At 37.0% G+C, this 18,957-nt stretch overlaps 1 protein-coding gene across 7 annotated transcripts in view; it reads right to left on the bottom strand.

The window, feature by feature from the left end:
- Positions 1-18,957, bottom strand: part of LOC143244235 (plexin-B-like) — a 170,989-nt gene that overhangs the window by 101,592 nt on the left and 50,440 nt on the right. For 3 of the 7 annotated variants that reach the window (XM_076488533.1, XM_076488532.1, XM_076488531.1), the window contains one exon: positions 8,659-8,824. The exons of 2 other annotated variants lie outside the window; for them this stretch is intronic. The gene's annotated coding sequence lies outside the window, so the exon portion shown is untranslated. Of the gene's footprint in view, positions 1-8,658; positions 8,825-9,000; positions 9,260-18,957 lie in introns of those variants that run through there. 2 more of the 7 variants (XM_076488539.1, XM_076488535.1) reach the window with 2 other exon arrangements.

Genomic DNA, 18,957 nt, shown 5'->3' with positions numbered 1-18,957 from the left:
TTGACCTACAACATTTCTTTCATCGTTTTTATTCACATATTAACTGGATTTTTAACAAGGTCAAACCTTTCTTTGGACAACTTGTTTTCCTTCCCAGTACCTTCACTGTGTAAAGTGAAGCTGAAAGATTGCGTCAACTTTATTTTCTGACAACGTTAGAAGTAGTCTTATGGATCTCAATATGAAACAAAGTAGCAATACCATGTTCTGACATCCGCTTAAGAAAAAATTGAAGCAAGATCCATCATAAAAGAAAGCGTGACGAAGAAGTTAGTTACACTGAGATGACCAAGACATATTGGTAAAGCGATATATATGTCATCACTTCACGGAAAAAAGATCAAAGTTAATGGACTTCCTAGGTAAAATATTTATTTTGCTGCGGAATACTATTAGCGTGATTTCTTCTTGATCTTGTGACTTACACATGGAATCAACTTAAGCGTTTATTACTAGAAGCCTAGCACTAAGAATTACTGAAAAACTACATGTTGTAAAAACGTTGAGCTGTACAATCTTTTATAAAGTTTCCACGTTTCGGGATAATTATCAATAATTTTTATTCATGGTCATGGGATTATTAACGTTAACTTTTTTTTTTTAATACAAAAGACAGTTATCTGAAAGTAAAGGGCAGGTCCTGACCTTGCGACTAGCATGGCTGACTGTGAATCCAAGTGTCCACTATTAATGTCTCGTTGACCCACGATTGCGCACTCACTACTACTCGACTTGAACTTGAAGTAAAAATATATTTTAAACATGGCTGGTATGAAGATTTAGGTATGGTAGAAGATTTATTAAAACTAAAGAAGACACCCCATTTTTCAGACGTTAGATTTAACAGTTGTATGGGGACTAGAACAGTTCATGACTTGAAAAGTCAGTTACCTTTCACTAACAAGAGTTAATTATGAACACCATCTGAAACTCAGTACAATGTCGGAAAAACATAGATTTGTATCGATTTGAGATCTAATTACAGTCGCACATGTTGAGGATTCTCTCTCTTTTTTTTTAAACTTGCCTACGTACAAATGTATTTAATTCTGGAATTGATAATGTGTGTGTGTGTGTTATCCCTTGACTTTATTATACTTTAATTTTATTATTTTAAGGGCAAGAGAAAATTACTACTGTATCAGTCAGAAATAAATAAAAATAATATATATCTATTCAGGTGTTTGTTTGTTAGTAGTAAAACACAAAGCTACACAATGGGTTATCTGTGTTCTGCCCACCACAGGTATCAAAAGCCACTTTCTAGCGTTGTATGTATTTGGACATACAACTGTGCCACTGGGGTTGGGGTGAATTCTTACGATATACCAACCAGTGCGTTGAAATAAGCTTTAGGTAATCAAAACTTTCTGCAGACGTTAAAGTCGACTTTTAATAAGTAGTCAAGGAAATACAACCAGATCACAAAAGAACTGTTCACGTGTCCAACAAAACGAGTTTCCCACTTGCGTCACACGACGTTTACTTTAACACATTTACGTGAAAACCGCGAATAAAACACCTTTGTCAGTTCGTCTGTTTACGTATTTGTAAACGACGGTGTTAAACTCTGCCGCTCGTCCTTAACGGCGAAGCACAAACTGCTGAAAGAACATAGTTAACAGAGCATGGTTTGTTCTACAGCCACACTATAAATGTACTGTCATAGAACCAAGGAAAACTATAAGTTTTCCTATAAAATGCATTTAGCCAGCTGGCGAGCAGAGTTTGATGTATATGGATAACGGCTGATATTGTTATGACCGCTTCAAAGCCTTCAATTCCACCTGTTAGACGAGTTTTCATCTCGGCTAGTATAGTATTAGAAGGGTATAAAACTGATGAGAAAAATGATTTTGTTGGAGAAGATGTGCTCATTTCGGACCATTTCATCCGATCCGCTCGGCTTGTGGTAACCATATTGTCTTCAGTGGCCCTTACAATCTTCCTGGCTGCCTTCGTTATCCGTATGTCAGAGTTGATATTGACTGTAAAATCCGTAGTGCATAATTCTATATGGAAGTAAACACCGGTTAAGAAGTCCTAATTACGGCCATACCGAGCAACTGGAACAAGTCAACAATAACACCAGGTACATAAAATGATCACGTGAAGTCGCAAGGAAAAAAATGTGTTTCATAATACTGTGCAAAGCTAGACAAAAGTGACTATCTAGACACAACCGAGTCTCCCTAACTTTTAACAGATAAAGTAGCAAGAAAAGAGACTCCAAACAACGCCATCTACTTTTGTCTGACCGTCGCTCTTTATACCGCACCCACCGCCCAAACGTGTGGAGCAGTTTATGCTAATATCACTACGGGACGTTTTAAAGTGAAATTACTCAATATATTACCCAATTATTTTGAAGATAATTATGTAGTTTACGTAAAGAGTAGGCGAAGAAGATTTCTAGAAGATTATTTTTTGATACGGAAGGATACTTTATATATTAATATGTTCATTAGGATTTTATATAAATAAGGAGATTATGTTTACCCTTGTAAAAATTAGAACACTATTTAAAAAAATCGACTAAAACACGTAAAAAATGCAAATTCAGTAAGTGCGTACATTGTATTTTTCGTAATCTAATCATCTCCGATATACAAAGCTAATTATTCCAGAAAAGTAGACCACAAATTCAGCTTCTATGAAGAAACAGATTTGGTAGACCACGTAGATACAGTTTGTAGTTCAGTCTCAGTATGCGGAAATTGTTCTATTACGAGGTTTCGAAATTGCTAAACGAATAACCTTTTAAAATGATTTTAATTTACACCTTTTACAGAAACTTACTATGCGAATATATTTGATTTATTAATACTAAACTAAAAACGAACAGTATATAAAAATACATTGAAAAATATTTTTACAGAGGATACAGCTATTACATCAAAAAGAAAACCTACAATCTTCTTTATATCAATTACCGAATAAATCTGAAAAAAAAAGTCATTTTTAGTTATGAAAGAATAATTAGGTTACCTTAAAACTACACAAATAATAAACATGTTTCGTTTTTCATTAGTACTTATTTGCAATTCTAGAAATGAATTTTATTTTAGAATATTTATACTCTGATAAATACGACGTTGGTGAAACATGGAATTAAAGGTTAATGACGCCTTAGATTACCTGAGAAAACAATATAAACCAGAAACATTTCAATTAACATGCTTCAGGCGAGTTTAATGTGTTCCATTTATTAACATGAGTGTGTGTGTTTTTTTTTTATAGCAAAGCCACATGGGGCTATCTACTGAGCCCACCGAGGGGAATCGAACCCCTGATTTTAGCGTTGTAAATCCGAAGACATACCGCTGCACTAGCGGGGGGCGTTATTAACATGAAATATACAACTTAGATAGTCCTCGTGCAGCTTTGCCAGAAAAAAAAAACAACCAACAAAACAGAGAAACCAATAACGCTCAGATAACATATTCGTCGACCAGAAATTAGACACTTGAATCTACAACACTTTAAAACTAACGCGAATGTGTCCTCTTTAGTTTTAAGCTCACTATTTTTTTAGGATTCAGTTGTAACGACTTCAAGGGCATCTTGTGTGCAAGCCAGCTGTTAATTTTTCTTGTTACATCTAAAGGCGAGAAACATTAATTTTACGACTTTATTGCGGATTGATACTTGACTGATGTAATTAACAACATTAATCGCCAATTGCAGCCCCATCACAGTTGCTATCTTTCAAATTCCGTTTCCCGCTCTCCATATAAATTAAACATCTTTTAAAAGTAAATTAATATAAAGAGAAGTGATGGATTTTCAAAAGTCTTTTCTTGAGCAAACTGATTGGTTTAATTTGTTTTGAATTTTCTCGCAAAGCTATATCGGGACAACTTGCACTAGCTGCTCCTAATCTAGATATTATAGAGAAGAAAGGAAACTAAGTCCACGCCACTCACCGCCATCTCTTGGACTAATCTTTTACCAATGAATAGCGGGATTGACTGTTCCATATAGCGGCCTCACGGTTGAAAGGGCGAGCATAATCCGAGAAGATTCGAACCCACGACCCGTAGGTTGCGAATCGAGCGCCCTAACCACCAGGTCAAATCAAAGTGATACTAGGAATTGTTATTTAAAGTTACTGAAAATATGATGCGACTGGCGTGAGCTTACACCTAAGTAAATCCCTCAATCATTGTCGTTAATTAGGTCGTAAATTAGGTTAATTTGGGGTGAAAGGTCAAGTTCACTTTTGACCTCTTCCCCCTATACCCAAGTAGCTACGACGTCTCCACCTATTTTAAACTATCTGACCTTGACCTTTCTCCTTTTGGATTTAGGCTGCTAAGAATTCTCCATTGTTATGACGTGAAAATGACAGTAAAATGAAACGTATCTTGATAGTCAAGATACAAACTGCTTTACTTGTTAATATCTTAGAGAAAAGCTCACCACACCAGAACGGACAGCAGAAAGAGAATCATTAATAGGACTGAAGATAAACTAGCTGGTGTTGGCGTGTCCTATCTATGTCTGTCTGTAGCCAATTGGAAACTTTGAAGGTAAACAGAATAAACAAATCTCTGTCGCCTGTATGTTTATAGTCCAATCAGAACCTTTAAATCTGGAGCTGTGCGAGACTTTACACGAGGTGAAATAGGTGGACTTGGATTATGTAGGACTTTGCTCGCGTTATTTGATCTCAACCACACTTTACGTTTTCATGGTGAAGTTGACAAATGAACATAGCAAAACAGTAACATCTCTACAAAGTGCTGAAGGTTTATCTGTGGTGGTCAGTGAGTGAGTAACTAATGTTAGAGTCGTTGCTCTGACCTACATGCGTCGAACTCCAGGTAATATAATTATCGCTAACACTGCTGTATTAGTAACATTTATTATATTACCATGGAAATCATGCACACATAATTCATCAGAAACTGCAGTACACAAGGGTGGAAGGGATATTTTTTAATTCTCTCCAAATAAAAATGGTCCAAGCTGATAAAAAAAATGGGGTGGTGTTGACATCTTCCTCGTGCTAGATTTATGTTTTTCAAACTGATCTATTTGTAGATGCTAGCAGATGTCCTACGATGCAGTGAGAGTAACGAGTTATTTTCAGAATATGCTAGTGGTTATATAAAGATTGTAGATACATAAGAATTAAATTGTTCGTGTCCACTAAGCTTCATTATGTAAATAACATTTTCTTTTCTTACTTGTTTTTGCGAAAAGCAGTTAGTAGCATATGACTTCAAAATATCTCCATATAAGTACATATTAAAAGATATATATAAAGGTGTGACATGATTAATAGGATTAAGAATAAAATCCAGTAGTAGAATTAATGGTTTACTAGTTAATATAAAATAGGTTTATGTATTTGTCCTAAATATGCCAGTAATGACTAAAAGTAGATGGACTGTATGCATCAAGTCATCCCATAAGTAATGTCCGAAAATTTAATACAGAAAGTGCATCATCATTTGTCTTTGTAAAAGGCTTTAATGACTAAAATATGTAGTAGGACGTGTATAAAAAATGTCCAGGCAAATAAGAAACTGACCTAACTCCACTTATTCAGATCATTAATCAAATAAACTGATGAAGATGGATGTGTCTGAGGAGCACATTAGACATAATGCTTTATGAGTTAAAAAAACAAAACAGGCAATAGTGCAGCAGAAACTACACGAAACATTCAAGGTGTTTATGGTGTGGAGTCTCTCAATGAAAGAAAATGTTGAAGGTGGTTTCAGAAGTTCAGATCAGGTGACTATAGCTTAAGTGATGCGTCACGTTCAGGTTGTCCTGTTGAGTTTAATGATAACTTGCTGCTGGCTGGGCTTGAAGATTGTGCTGTAACAGTTGAAAAACTAACACAGAAGTTTAATTAAATCCATTTAACAGTTTAGTGATCTGCAACAGCTTGGAAAGGTATAAAAACTTGGAAAATAGGTCCTCCATGATTTGACAGAAGCCAACCTTAGAGCAAAGGTGGACATTTGCACTTCTCTGCACGCCCGTGAACGTAACTCATCGTTTATGGACAGGTTAATGACTGGAGATGAAAAATGAATATTTTATTAAAATATTAAACGCCGCAGACAAAGGTTCAGTGCAGGTAAACTGGCTAAAGTAAGCCCAAAATGGACCTCACCCTAGGAAAGTATTGTTAAGCGTTTAGTGGGATGTTGTTGTTGTGATTCACTTTGAATTGCTACCACGCAATGTAACAATGACATCAGATTTCTATTGTCAACAGTTAGAGCGCTTGAATGTTGTACTGAAAGAAAAGAGGCCTGCTTTGATCAATTGTAAAAATGTGTCACACCAGGATAATGCACGGCCCCCATACAGCAAGGATCACATTTGCAAAGATTGAAGAGCTAGACTGGGAAAACTTTCTTATTCTCCAGACCTTGCCCTATCTGAATATCAACCATTCCGAAGTTTGCAGAACTATCTTGATGGGAAAGAGCTTGGAACACATGAAGATGTCAAAACTACCCTCTCTACATTCTTTTCCTCCCAACCAAAAATTTTATAGAAATGACATTCAGAAGCTTCTGAATCGTTGACGAGAAGTAATTAATAATAATAAAATTACATTATTGATTAAATAACATTAAAGAGTTTGAAATCCTTTCTCGTTTTTTGAACCTAAAATCGGACATTACTTAAGGGATGACCTGATATATCCTAGGCAATGAAAAAGAAAACTGAAAAAAATCTCATCATTATCCCTAACGGCCAGCCCCACTGATTTGTCTATATTTTCAACCAACATTGGAACGATAAAATCGATTCATTTTGAAAGAAAAATAGCTTATTGACATACGCAGAATCATTTTTAGTTGGTTAAACAATATTTTACAGATATAGATGCAAAGGCCTGGCTTAAGAGGAGCTAGAGGTTTGTTTGTTTTTGAATTTCGCGCAAAGCTACTCGAGGGCTATCTGCGCCAGCCATCCCTAATTTAGCAGTGTAAGACTAGAGGGAAGACAGCTAGTCATCACCACCTACCGCCAACTCTTGGGCTACTCTTTTACCAACGAATAGTGGGATTGACCGTCACATTATAATGCCCCCACGGCTGAAAGGGCGAGCATGTTTGGTGCGATCGGGATTCGAACCCGCGACCATCGGATTACGAGTCGAGTGCCTTAACACGCTTGGTCATGCCGGGCTAGTAGCTAGAGGACAAACAAACCACATGCAAAAGTTTAGAAGTTTTAATAAACCAAACTTGTGTAACATTATGGTAAGAGAGGTACTTTTATTAGAAGTAATAATATTTCAATTATTACTACATAAAATCTAAATCCAACTGTTGCGACTAATTAATATGTAAATTTCGATTGGATCAGCTTTCGTCATTATCTTCTACAGAAGGAAGAGGAGACCTAGAAGGAGAACAGACTGGTATCAGGAACTGTGCCAGAACTATTGTCTTCATGGGAACTTGGTTCACAACGAACTTCCAAAAAGTTGTATTACCGTTGACCAGTGATTTTATCCTCAAGCAAGTCAAAACCGGTTATCTTAAATTAATCTTCTCTTATTTGGATTCTGTTCTTTATTTATCGTAAATAACTTTCAAAACTCAAAAGTTGTTTGTCTTATTTCCACTTGTTTTTCTAAAACATTATCTAATAAAATAATCTGTTATCACAAACGAGATTTGTTTCAAATAACGTATCGATAATGTAAAAGATACAGCTCAGCACAAACCAGGAGTAGAATTTCACTATACACCAGTCGCTACCATTACGCTAATTTAAACTATATGTTCTACATAATTTTTAAAATAGTCTGAGTACCTAGCGTTCAAAAGTGTTAACTGGCAAAAATTAAGTTGGTGGAGGATAAATAAATCACGGTTTCTTCAGAATATGATAATGTGTACGGATGGAGGCTGCTCGAATGAATCAACTTCAAACTTCACGAAAACTAAAGATTTTAACGCTGTGTTAAGCCTTTCGCGAATTCGCTGAAAACTCAATTTGTGAACGGCGACATGGATTAACGGCTGAAACTCCGCTACACGAGGCAGAAGTTTGCATCAGCAGAACAGTTTTAGAAATACCTCGCTAAATTTGATTAGAATTTACGAGGTTATAGCTTCTTGGTTACAAATGCTTAATAATGAGATTTATAAGAAAGCATGAAGCATCATCACTGAATTATGAAGGTCATCTGCTGCTTTCCCTATTCTTGAACTTCTAACCAGACAAAGACAGTTATCACCCACGCTAAGGGTCTGTTTATCAATCATTCTTATAACGCAATCACAGCTTAGAGTGGGGAGAATATTTTACGCATGGATTCAAAATCTGGTTCCAACTTCGAAATTTACAGCTCTCCCACAAGACCGCGCCCAATTGCTGCGAAACTGCTTAAAAATACAAAACAATAAGTCTATTATTCTTTCACCTACCACGGAATAACAAAAATTGCTTCGCACATCACAGTTCGTTTAAAATTGTACCCGCTCACACACACATACACACCTTTGAATAAAACGTATAAGTTCCAAAAAAAAAAAAAAAATAGATGCATAAAAACGAATGAAAATTACAGTAAACATTCATGTGGAATTTTCGCAGTAAATTATTGGTAATCGATTGATGAGAAGTCATTTTACAAAAATAAATTATTAAATTCAAAACGTGTTTACTTACCTTTAAGAACAAACTCAGATCACGCAATACTAGAGAAGTACCATCACACTATTGTGAAAACTGAAATTCTGTAGCGCTATCAATCATACCGGGATAGCAATTACGAGCAAAGAATGGCGAGTTTTTCTCTCTCTCTCAACTGCTCTATGTTTCTTGAAAGAGAAATCTATAATATTAAGAATTGGCACACGGTGTAATACCATAATATTATTCCAACAGCTAAATTAAGTTACTATGTAAATAGTCAAAAATGTATTAAAAAACGAAATATTTTTCTGTTTCATTTCAACCAGAAATAAAATTCTACAGTAGTACTTTTAACCAATGATCCGTTACAACTACCTTCCAGGTTTATTTGACAGGTTTTTTGTGAATTAAAACAAACGAAAACTGAGAATATTCGTGTGTGCGTCGTAATGATTTTTCGTTGTACTCGAATTTCTGTGCTTTGCGATGGTCGAGGGAAGCAGCGAGTTGGTTGTTGAGAAACACTGAACTGGAAGTCATTTGTTTACACATAATTGCACGTGTCGAGCTATGCTTTGAAGTTTTTCTCAAACACTGTACTTGCTGTTCCCTTATTTGATAACCTTCATAACGTGCTTAACAAACTGGTGTATAAATCCAGGTGAACATGTAAGTAAGTTTATACGTTGAATAAAGTAATCTGGGTTGTACATGGGGAAAAAACAGCAAGAAAGAATGCACTTGATAGGGGAGGTGTGTGTGAAAACAGTGACGTAGGTGCCAATCAAAAGCAGCAGCCTTTAAGATAATTGTTTGTTTGTTTTTGAACTCGAGCTACTCGAGGGCTATCTGCTCTAGCCGTCCCTAATTTTGCGGTGTAAGACTAGAGGGAAGGCAGCTAGTCCTCACCACTCACGGCTGAAAAGGTGAGCATGTTTGGTGCGACGGAGATACGAACCCGCGACCCTCAGATTACGAATCGCACGCCTTAACCCAACGGGCCATGCCGGGCCACCCCTTAAGAATTGTTACAAGTTAAATTATGCTTAATGGATTCACGACAGTTACTTTATATTCAGAACATTCTAGCAACATCCCGTGTAGCGAGAATCCTGACAGGTGAAACTGGAAGAAATAAAAAAGGTACGACCTAACGATAACATTAGAAGCTTAGCAGATTACACCATAAAAAGATAACCAATTTGAGATTAACCATAGTCAGGTGTACAAAATAAATAAAAGCACTTTTACATCCATCTTTAACAAGAAAGGCCAGAAATTGCCGGAGGGGGCGCTAAAGTGCAGTAGAATAAAAAGTCCATCATCTCCAAACTACTCTGTTTCTTCGCGTTAAAAATTCTCTTTGGACACTTGTTTTAAATCATAAGATAAATGAACACTTACAGTTATAAACAACAACTTACTTTTGTTTACACAATAACCTTTTTTAAATTTCAGTCCCCAGCATGGTCAGGAGGTTAGGACGCTCGACTCGCAATCTGAGGGTTGCGAGTTCGAATCTACGTCTCACCAAACACGCTTACCATTTCAGCCGTAAAGGCTTTGTAATGTTACAATCAACCCCACTATTATTTGGTAAAAAGAGTAGTCCAAGAGTTGGCGGTGGGTGGTGATGACTGAGCAGCTTATTTGGTAAAAAGAGTAGCCCAAGAGTTGGCGGTGGGTGGTGATGACTGAACAGCGAAACACTAAAGGAAAGGCAGCTCGTTGGGACGCCCAGTGGAGTTAGCCCTCGTATAGCTTTCTACGAAATTTAAAACAAACCTAACCAATTATATTTGAGACTGGTCAGTATTCAACACAACACTCAACGTTTAAACGCCAGAAGATGACGCGTTAGAGTCGAAACATCAAGTATAAGAGGAACTGCAGTACTTACGTTTTTGCGCCTGTATACGTTTATGACAAAACTGAAAAGTGTCCCAAACTCGTATGCCGTAAGAGAAATTTTGTTTTGAAACAATTGTCTGTGACCCATCGGTAGAGCACACGACAGTGAACGTGTTAACATAAATAACAAGTAATTACTACAGTGGATAAAACATTTTAATGTGTATCGGTATATTTTGTCACTTAATTCACTCTTTCATTAATACAGAGGTCGAGGTGGTCACAAGACATCATACATTTTAAAGGGGTTGAGACAAAAATTTGGGAAACACTGAATTGGTACAAACTTTATGATATTAGAGCGTAGAACACAATAACAGAAGCACTTGCACGTGCAATTACAGTGTTTATTGCCTTGTACATGATATTATCTTCCTCTTAGGATCCACGATGCACGATTCCAGGAGGGCCCTTCCAATAACCCAATCTTAAGAGAAAGGATTAAACAATGAAGAACTTGTTTAATTCCCCTTCAATTTTCCCCTTATTTGAATTTTATCTATGCAAGTGTACACCAGTTAGCCCCAAACATTTAAAACTGCAAGGGCCCATTTCAGCACATATCCCATAATTCCTCAAGTCAAATACTTTTCTCAGACTTAGGCTTGTGGATTTAAAATTACTAATAAACGTATACCACTCGTGCTGTATGTTAGATTTATTCAAATTCACAAATGCGGTTTTCATCACATTCGTTTCTATCACATTTCTACCCCATTCATTTATTCATCTTCTCGCTAAATCTCGCCGGTTGATTCATTTCCGCTATCTATTTAGAGAGATACGGAATATTAACTAACGTGTTTTGTTTATCAACTTAACCACCTAGCGATCAAGGGTATCAAAGAACGTATTGCAGTATTCACCCATTTACATCACCCACCCACCAAAAACTTCACGCAATGTAACAGTATTTGGTCTTCTCAGTCACCAAATCACTCAGCTGCCAGTCTAGTTATACAACCACCCGCTCAATGATCTAGTTCTCTACTCACATATACACCCATGTCCGCTTTAAGAATACCATATTTACAAGCTACGACAAGAGGTCTCTAAAAGAGGTACACTCTCTATATAACTCTATTCATTATTACAAAACATGATCGAATTCTGTTATTGTTTTTTTATCATGACGTTTAAAATCTCCAAAGTAAAATTTAGTGCAACAAATCTATTTTTGACGCTACGGTTCCTAGTCTTTTGTTCCGAAGACCTCGTGATAAGCACCGAGTCTACAAATACACAGTCTCTCTATTGACACTGTTACTAAATAACAGTTGACAAACGTCCAAAGAAAAGTCGCTTGTCAGAGGGAAACTTCGTTCCACACCAACAACCGCACGAAGATTAACGAGCACTTTGCTCTAACAAGATTTTTATTTGTTTTTTTTTGCTTGATATTATATAGGCTGTCACCAATAAATCGTTACACATGCCACCTCATTTCTGACGAAGAGAGTAGCCTTAAAAACGAAACATTCCAGTAACACTGGAACGAGAAAACAAAATAACGAATATTCTGACGAGCAAACGGATCATAACATGACAGTAGAGAAAAAAACAAACAAACTTAGATTCATTCTTTTAAATAGACTGCAGATTATGGGCGGGATATGGGACCAAAACGTGTAGGGGCGGGTGAGGATGGAGATAACCTGGCTGAATATTGTGAGCATGCGGCAGATAATATGAAAAGCTTAATCATATTTTTTTCAAGTTCCACTAGAGGACGCAACCAATGTGATAAACTACGGTCTTCCGTGTCTTTTCCATCCGAAATTATTGCGTATGTACTTGTATAGTGAAAATAGAATATATTCCACCTACAAACGGAAGAGTTTTTACTCTGGTTTTAAAGTTCGAATTTACACACAGTAACCAAGTAACCCAGCATCCAAGCGAACAATCAAACATTTATCCAAATAAAAATTATTGAATAATTTCGTCGTTTCTCAAGCATCTAAAAAGGAAGACTCGGGTCTGTTTTAAGTTTCGCGCAAAGCTACAAGAGGGTTACCTGCGCTAGCCGTCCTTAATTTAGCAGTGAAACAATAGAGGGAAGGCAGCTAGTCATCGCCACTTACCACCAACTTTTGTGTTACTGTTATCAACGAATAGTAGGATTGGCCGTTACATTATAATACCCCCACGGATGAAAGGGTGAGCATGTTTGGTGAGACGGAGAATTGAACCCACGAACCTTAGATTTCGAAACACACCTCTAACCACCTGGCCATGCTGGGTCACTAAAGAAACAGAAGAATTTATTTATTTATTTTATACGTTATCATTTCGTGCCTTCACGTTTTAATACAAACTTTTGACGAATTACACATACACCGTGGTGTTGTTACTTTGATTGTTAGGTATTTAATAATTAATTCCAATGCCTAAAAATTTAGCATCTCTTTTTAATACACAACTTGTTCAGATATCCTAAAGATATAATTTAAATGTTGACGCTAGACGGCGACTGTAAAACTGGCAGACAACCATATGTCATTTCATATCCCATTGTCGCAAAATCACTTTAGGAGTGTTGGAGCGTTATAAGAGTAACATTCAAATCATCCAGTTATGCGATTATGGTAGCCTAAACGTTGACGATTGGCGCCAGTGAAATGGTTGCCCTTTCTCTCGCCTACCAGTAGCGTGCATGACTATTTTGTAGGTCTGCGGGAATATCCCAGACGAAACACCTTTAATATGTACTTGTTTCTTCTAAATCCATCTATCCTTTCCTAAAATTACACATCTCGGAGCAAATGACTTCAATGTCTTTCTTCGGAGTATTTTCCTGTGACTGAGCTACCGATAGTTAAAATTACTTATTGCGACGGGTGCTACTCTCTGGCTGTTTTCCCTCTTGTCCGTAGTTTAAAATTAGGGAAGGCTTCATCTGATGAACCGTGCAATAGATATTTCTGGTCAGGTGTATGCTGGAGAGGTGCACAAAAGTCAAGAACACCTACATGTCCCTAAACTCCTACAGTCTATTTTCTAAAGACAAAATTCGGGTGTCATTTACAATAAAATGTTGCTCAAATAAATACATTCTTGTCCAAGCAGATTTAAGATACTAACAAAATAAAAAGCAAGATATGATACGATATAGGTCAACACACAGCAAGAAAAAAAATCGATATCTTGGTCAGTCAGCCATTAGTGGACGTCAAGACTCGAAGCATATCTCGTTGCTAATACTCTCGTATCTTCATTTTAGTAAGATAGCAAAGTTAGAAAATATGTTGAAAGCATTCTGGCCTGAAGACTGCGCTCTTTCTAAAATACAGACACGTCAACCCTCGTAGATTTGATGTTCTATCTCACGGTTTCGCTTGGATACGCTTAAAACAAAATCGAGGAAAGTACACTAATTAAGGAACTGGATAAGATAAGATTGAATATCTCAACACGTATAAAGTACAAAAGCTAATTATACAAATGTTTCCAAAGTTTGTACTTTCTACTATTATTGCTCGTATACAAAGAAAAACAAAAACAAGAAACTGACGTATCCATACGCTCCAAGATCAATAAAATATTAATTCTTTAAATATTTCATAGAACCAAATAAACAGAATCTTGAAGAACCAGACACTCTTGCAGCGCCAAAGAGGCTTATGGTTATAGAGCGTCCGGGAGCTCTACTTCAGAGACCCTGTATCGGACCCTGAACTCCCCTTGACACCTCCGATATTTTATATTAAATGTTGTGAATCGTAAAGGACAAATACTGATTACATAACGAAGAAAATAAAAATATAGGCCACAGACTGGTTCACAACCTGAACAGCAGTTTATGTTCACGTAGTAAGAACGGGCAGATCAGAGATCAAAACTTCCAGGTATACCGGTCCCTAATTTCAAATTACTGACCACAGTAATTCTGTCAGCCAGTATCACAGGGCGCCACAAGGGATATGTCCCGATCTTTGAACCGAATAACGTGATTCTTTATTTTGAGCAGTCCGATCACTAGGCCACGCTCGACCTAAGTCGTAAACTTACAGCAGTTGTGGGTCCACATGACGACGAATGTTTTTGTTTTTTGTGTTCTACCATCATTATAGATACTTTTATGGTAAGAATAGAAATTAGTTTAATTTTTGTTTCAAATTCGCCTAAAATGTACTTTATGACTATTGCTTTCTAGTAGTAACATACACAGTTTGACAACAAATATAAAAAAAGGTGTGTGAGTACACCTGTATTAGTACCGAAAAGTACGTAATATTCATTAGAAATGTTATTTAATAGTATAATAATTTAAAGTACTGTCTAATATAATAAGAAAAATAAGCAGTTATTTGTCAACGGTGTGTTTTTGTAAGCAAATATCTAGGCAGGTCCATCGCAGGTTTGAAAACAAATTTCAGTCCTGTTAGCTATGCGATTCACTATGGTGTGTATTGTTGTGTTTGTTTGTTTTTTTAGTTTTGCGCACAGCTACATGAAGGCTATTTGCGCTAGCCGTCCCTAATTTAGCAGTGTAAGACTAGAGGGAAGGCAGCTAGTCATCACCATCCACCGCCAACTCTTGAGCTACTCCTTATACCAATGAATAGTGGGATTGACCATCACATAACACACCCACGGTTGAAAGGGCGAGCATGTTTGGTGCGACCGGGATTCGAACCCGCGACCCTCACATTACGAGTCGAACACCTTAACCCACCCTGGCCATGCCAGGCCTTCGGGTGTGTATGTATATTCATTTTCTGCAAAAAGCGAGAAAAGCCGGCCGCTGTCGCAGTAGCCTTTTAGGTCAGAGTGTACAAACTACAGTGTTGTACATAATCTACGATCCTAAGTGTAAAGGTATATTTGACAACTTTCTCTTATCTTCCGTTTACAAAAGTGAAGAATTTGTTTGTTTATTTTTCGGATATTTGCGCCAAGAGCTTTCTGCACTGTAGTTCAAATGATAGCTCCTCAACAGCACCCACTGCCAACTTTTGTTTAACACAACAGTGATATCTAGTAGTTATCCTTATAATTCGCCGAAGGCCCTAAAGTGCGTAGCGTGATTTTTTTTTTTTTTTTTTTTACGGGGAGCACTTAATGGGATTCGACCCAATGGGAAAGAGATTCGACGTCAAAAAACTGTAAAGTTACTAATGTCTGAAATATAAACCTTTCGGTATTGGTGACTAACTACCTGAATGTTGTACCTTAAAAACATGCTGAGAGACAACAGACAATGGTCATGAAAAAACTCAATTTCGAATTCGGTGGAATGTTTGTTTTGTTTTTTGCAGTTTCCGGGGGGGAGGAGGAGGCTAATACCAGTCCTATTTATTGCTAAGAAAACAAAAGGCGGTAAAATTCTTGCTTAGTACACCCGGTAGACGACTAAGAAGTAAGCTTTAGTAATTATTGGTCGTGGATAGTTAGGCTTCAAGGCTTATTTATTTATTACACCAACTAGACCGTGTTAGAGAAACTGCACTTTCTACATAACAACACCTCTGACAAAGCGACATCTAGCGCGTAAGATTAAAACAAATCGGGAAGTCAAGTTTAAATGAAACAAGCGAATACACAAACTACCGATTCTAAAACCCAACCAAAAAGGTTAAATATTGGTGTGGTGTATAACTGGCGTGGAGTTAACCTATCGTGTATCCTCTAATAAGAGGGTATTAAATACACTATGGGTAACTGTACAACACTGTGTATAGACGGTTTAATTTTGACTTATAAATTTAGTTCATTCTTTTATTGCAAGCACATGAAAATAAATATGTGATTGAATGGTCTTCTTGGCTTGGATGAGGGCATACAAGTTTGTCAGAAATGTATAACAACTTCTACAAACATACTACAATATAAACATGTTTAAACAGTTCCACAAGGCCTAATTAGGGCCTAATATTAGGTCACTTTAATACGACGAAAGTACCCCTGAAAAAGAAAAGTCCTTTCGAAAGCGCTTGTGTTTTACGGTATATTATTTTTGTGTTCAATTGTTTTTATTCATACATTAATCCTGACTAAGTTTGGTCATCTGTATTTAAAAAATTTTCAGTCTCGCCGACATACATTTAGTTACTTTGCCATTTTATAATTTTCCGTTTTAATGTGTATGTTAGTCTTACACGTGGAAAAGAAACAAAACTGTTAGCTCAAGCTGAACACATGTATAAACGACACAAGATTAAGAAACAAAACCACGATTTTAGCTACACGTTATAAGGTTAAAGCTTTAAATAATCCGATAATCGTTGCAGATAATCCCATTTAAAAGAAAAAAAGTACTAGTAAACCGAGAGAAGTTCTGTGAAGTTTTTCAATTCGGTACCTTACGTATCGTGTATGTAGTATTTGAGGTTTAAAATGGTTCAAGCTCATAGCATTACGTTTTCACATGTTTCCTTGTGTTGATTGGTTGGAATTAAGCATAAAGCTACACAATGGGCTATCTGTGCTCTTCCCTACCACGGGTATCGAAAACCGGTTTTTAGAGGTACAAGTCCGCAGACATACCGCTATGCCACTGGGGGAATGTTTTCTAGGAAGGCATCTCGGTAGCGCACTTTGTTTAGTTCAGTCAGTGAGCGGATCACTCAGGTAATACAATGTGATGCTCAGCGACTTATATAAACACTGAAACACAGTACAGTATTAAAACACTTGCAAAAAAAAAAGCATAAACACCGAAACAAATGTTTTGTTCATAGCGCCGGAATACGACGCAGAAACATGTTACGTTTAGTGGCTTTAAGTGGAAACCGACAACGGTTTGAAAAACAACACATGTTCCACATCTATACGATTAAAATATTTAGAATTGTTTCAGTATTTAGTACGTGTTACAGCAGCACCATCTAGAGCGATCTACTATGAGTATTTAAAATACACAACATGAAACATTGAATATGGTTAAATTCATGATTTAAAGTTGTTTACGTGTTTTAGCTTGACGGTTTTTAACACGAAGCTTTGTTTGTTTTATTTGATTTTCACGCAATGTAAGACTAGAGCGAAGGCACAGCTAGACATCACCACCCACCGCCACTGTTGGGTTCCTCTTTTACCAACGAATAGTAGGATTGACCGTGACATTATAACGTCCCCACGGCTGAAAGGTCGAGCACATCTGGTGTGAAGGGGATTTGAACCTGCAACCCTCATATTACGAGTCGAGCGCTTCCTAGCCACCTGGCCATGAATATGAAGGAGGTGACGTGTTTATATTATGTTACTCAAATTTTATCAAGATGCAAGGCTACGAATCATTCAACCAATCAGGATTGTACCTAAAGAAACGTCATATTACTGTCTGGATTGGCTACAGGTTGAGCAAATGTTAACACGCGCGGGTTGAAAACACGCAATATGCCATAACAGAAACATGACGTAACTAGTGGAAAAAGTGGGTTTGTTTTGTTTTGAATTTCGTGCAAAGCTACTGCAGGGCTATCTGCGTTAGCCATCTCTAATTTAGCAGTGTAAGACTAGAGAGAAGGCAGTTAGTCCTCACCACCCACCGCCAACTCTTGGGCTACTCTTTTATCAATGAATAGTAGAATTGACCGTAACATTATAACGCCCCCACGGTTGGAAGGGCGAGTATTTTTGGTGTGACGGGGATTCAAACGTGCGACCCTCAGATTACGAGTCGAGTGCCTTAACCACCTGGCCATTCCGGGCCTGGAACAAGTGGGGAAAGCATTTGTAATAGTTACACGTGATTTTCGACTTAAATCATTTTCCCGAACGGTTTCGTTTCCAATAAACATTTAGAGCCTGGAACACGTATTAATAACCCTGTGATCGCGGACACGCATTACAGAAAGATCATGTTGAACTGCCTAAAAAGGTACTGTTATCAGGGTGGGTCCCAGATAGTAAAAACAAACGCATTTTAATTTCGCAATACAAATATAATGTTAATAGAAACAGTACAATACTTTACTGAAACAGATGTCAAGCTACTTTGTGAAGTGATAAGTTAGGAAAGATCGAGAACCAATGACTTAAAGTTAAATTCAGGGTGAGAACATTAACTTGTTCTCTTTCGTTGGTGACGGTGAGGGTTTTGGTATCTTTTACCTACCCTTTGCTGTGGACTGCAGTTTCGCCTACTCAAGCAAACGAGAGAAACACAGTAAGGTCTCTTATAATAGTGTGTATATAACAACACGAGTAGAATTTAAGAACTTTTCAATCATCATTCATTAATCTAAAATAATCTAGATATGTGAGCAACAACTTAAAACTACTCTAAATTTATTATTCAATGAACCAAATGTTTGACAATAGTACAGACATGTTTTCACCATAGGTAAGGGAATCTGCAAGCTGTGACAGAAGTTTACGGTACCCTCAATTGAAATGAACAAATCCTTAACAATTTCAAATAGTCTGTATATTCAAAGTTTATATTTATACTATCGCTGTGTGTATCCATAGGCA

The sequence above is a fragment of the Tachypleus tridentatus genome, chromosome 2, assembly GCF_004210375.1.
Source record: "Tachypleus tridentatus isolate NWPU-2018 chromosome 2, ASM421037v1, whole genome shotgun sequence".
In the NCBI taxonomy this organism is placed as follows: Eukaryota; Metazoa; Arthropoda; class Merostomata; order Xiphosura; family Limulidae; genus Tachypleus; species Tachypleus tridentatus.
This window is presented reverse-complemented; position numbering and strand designations above follow the sequence as displayed.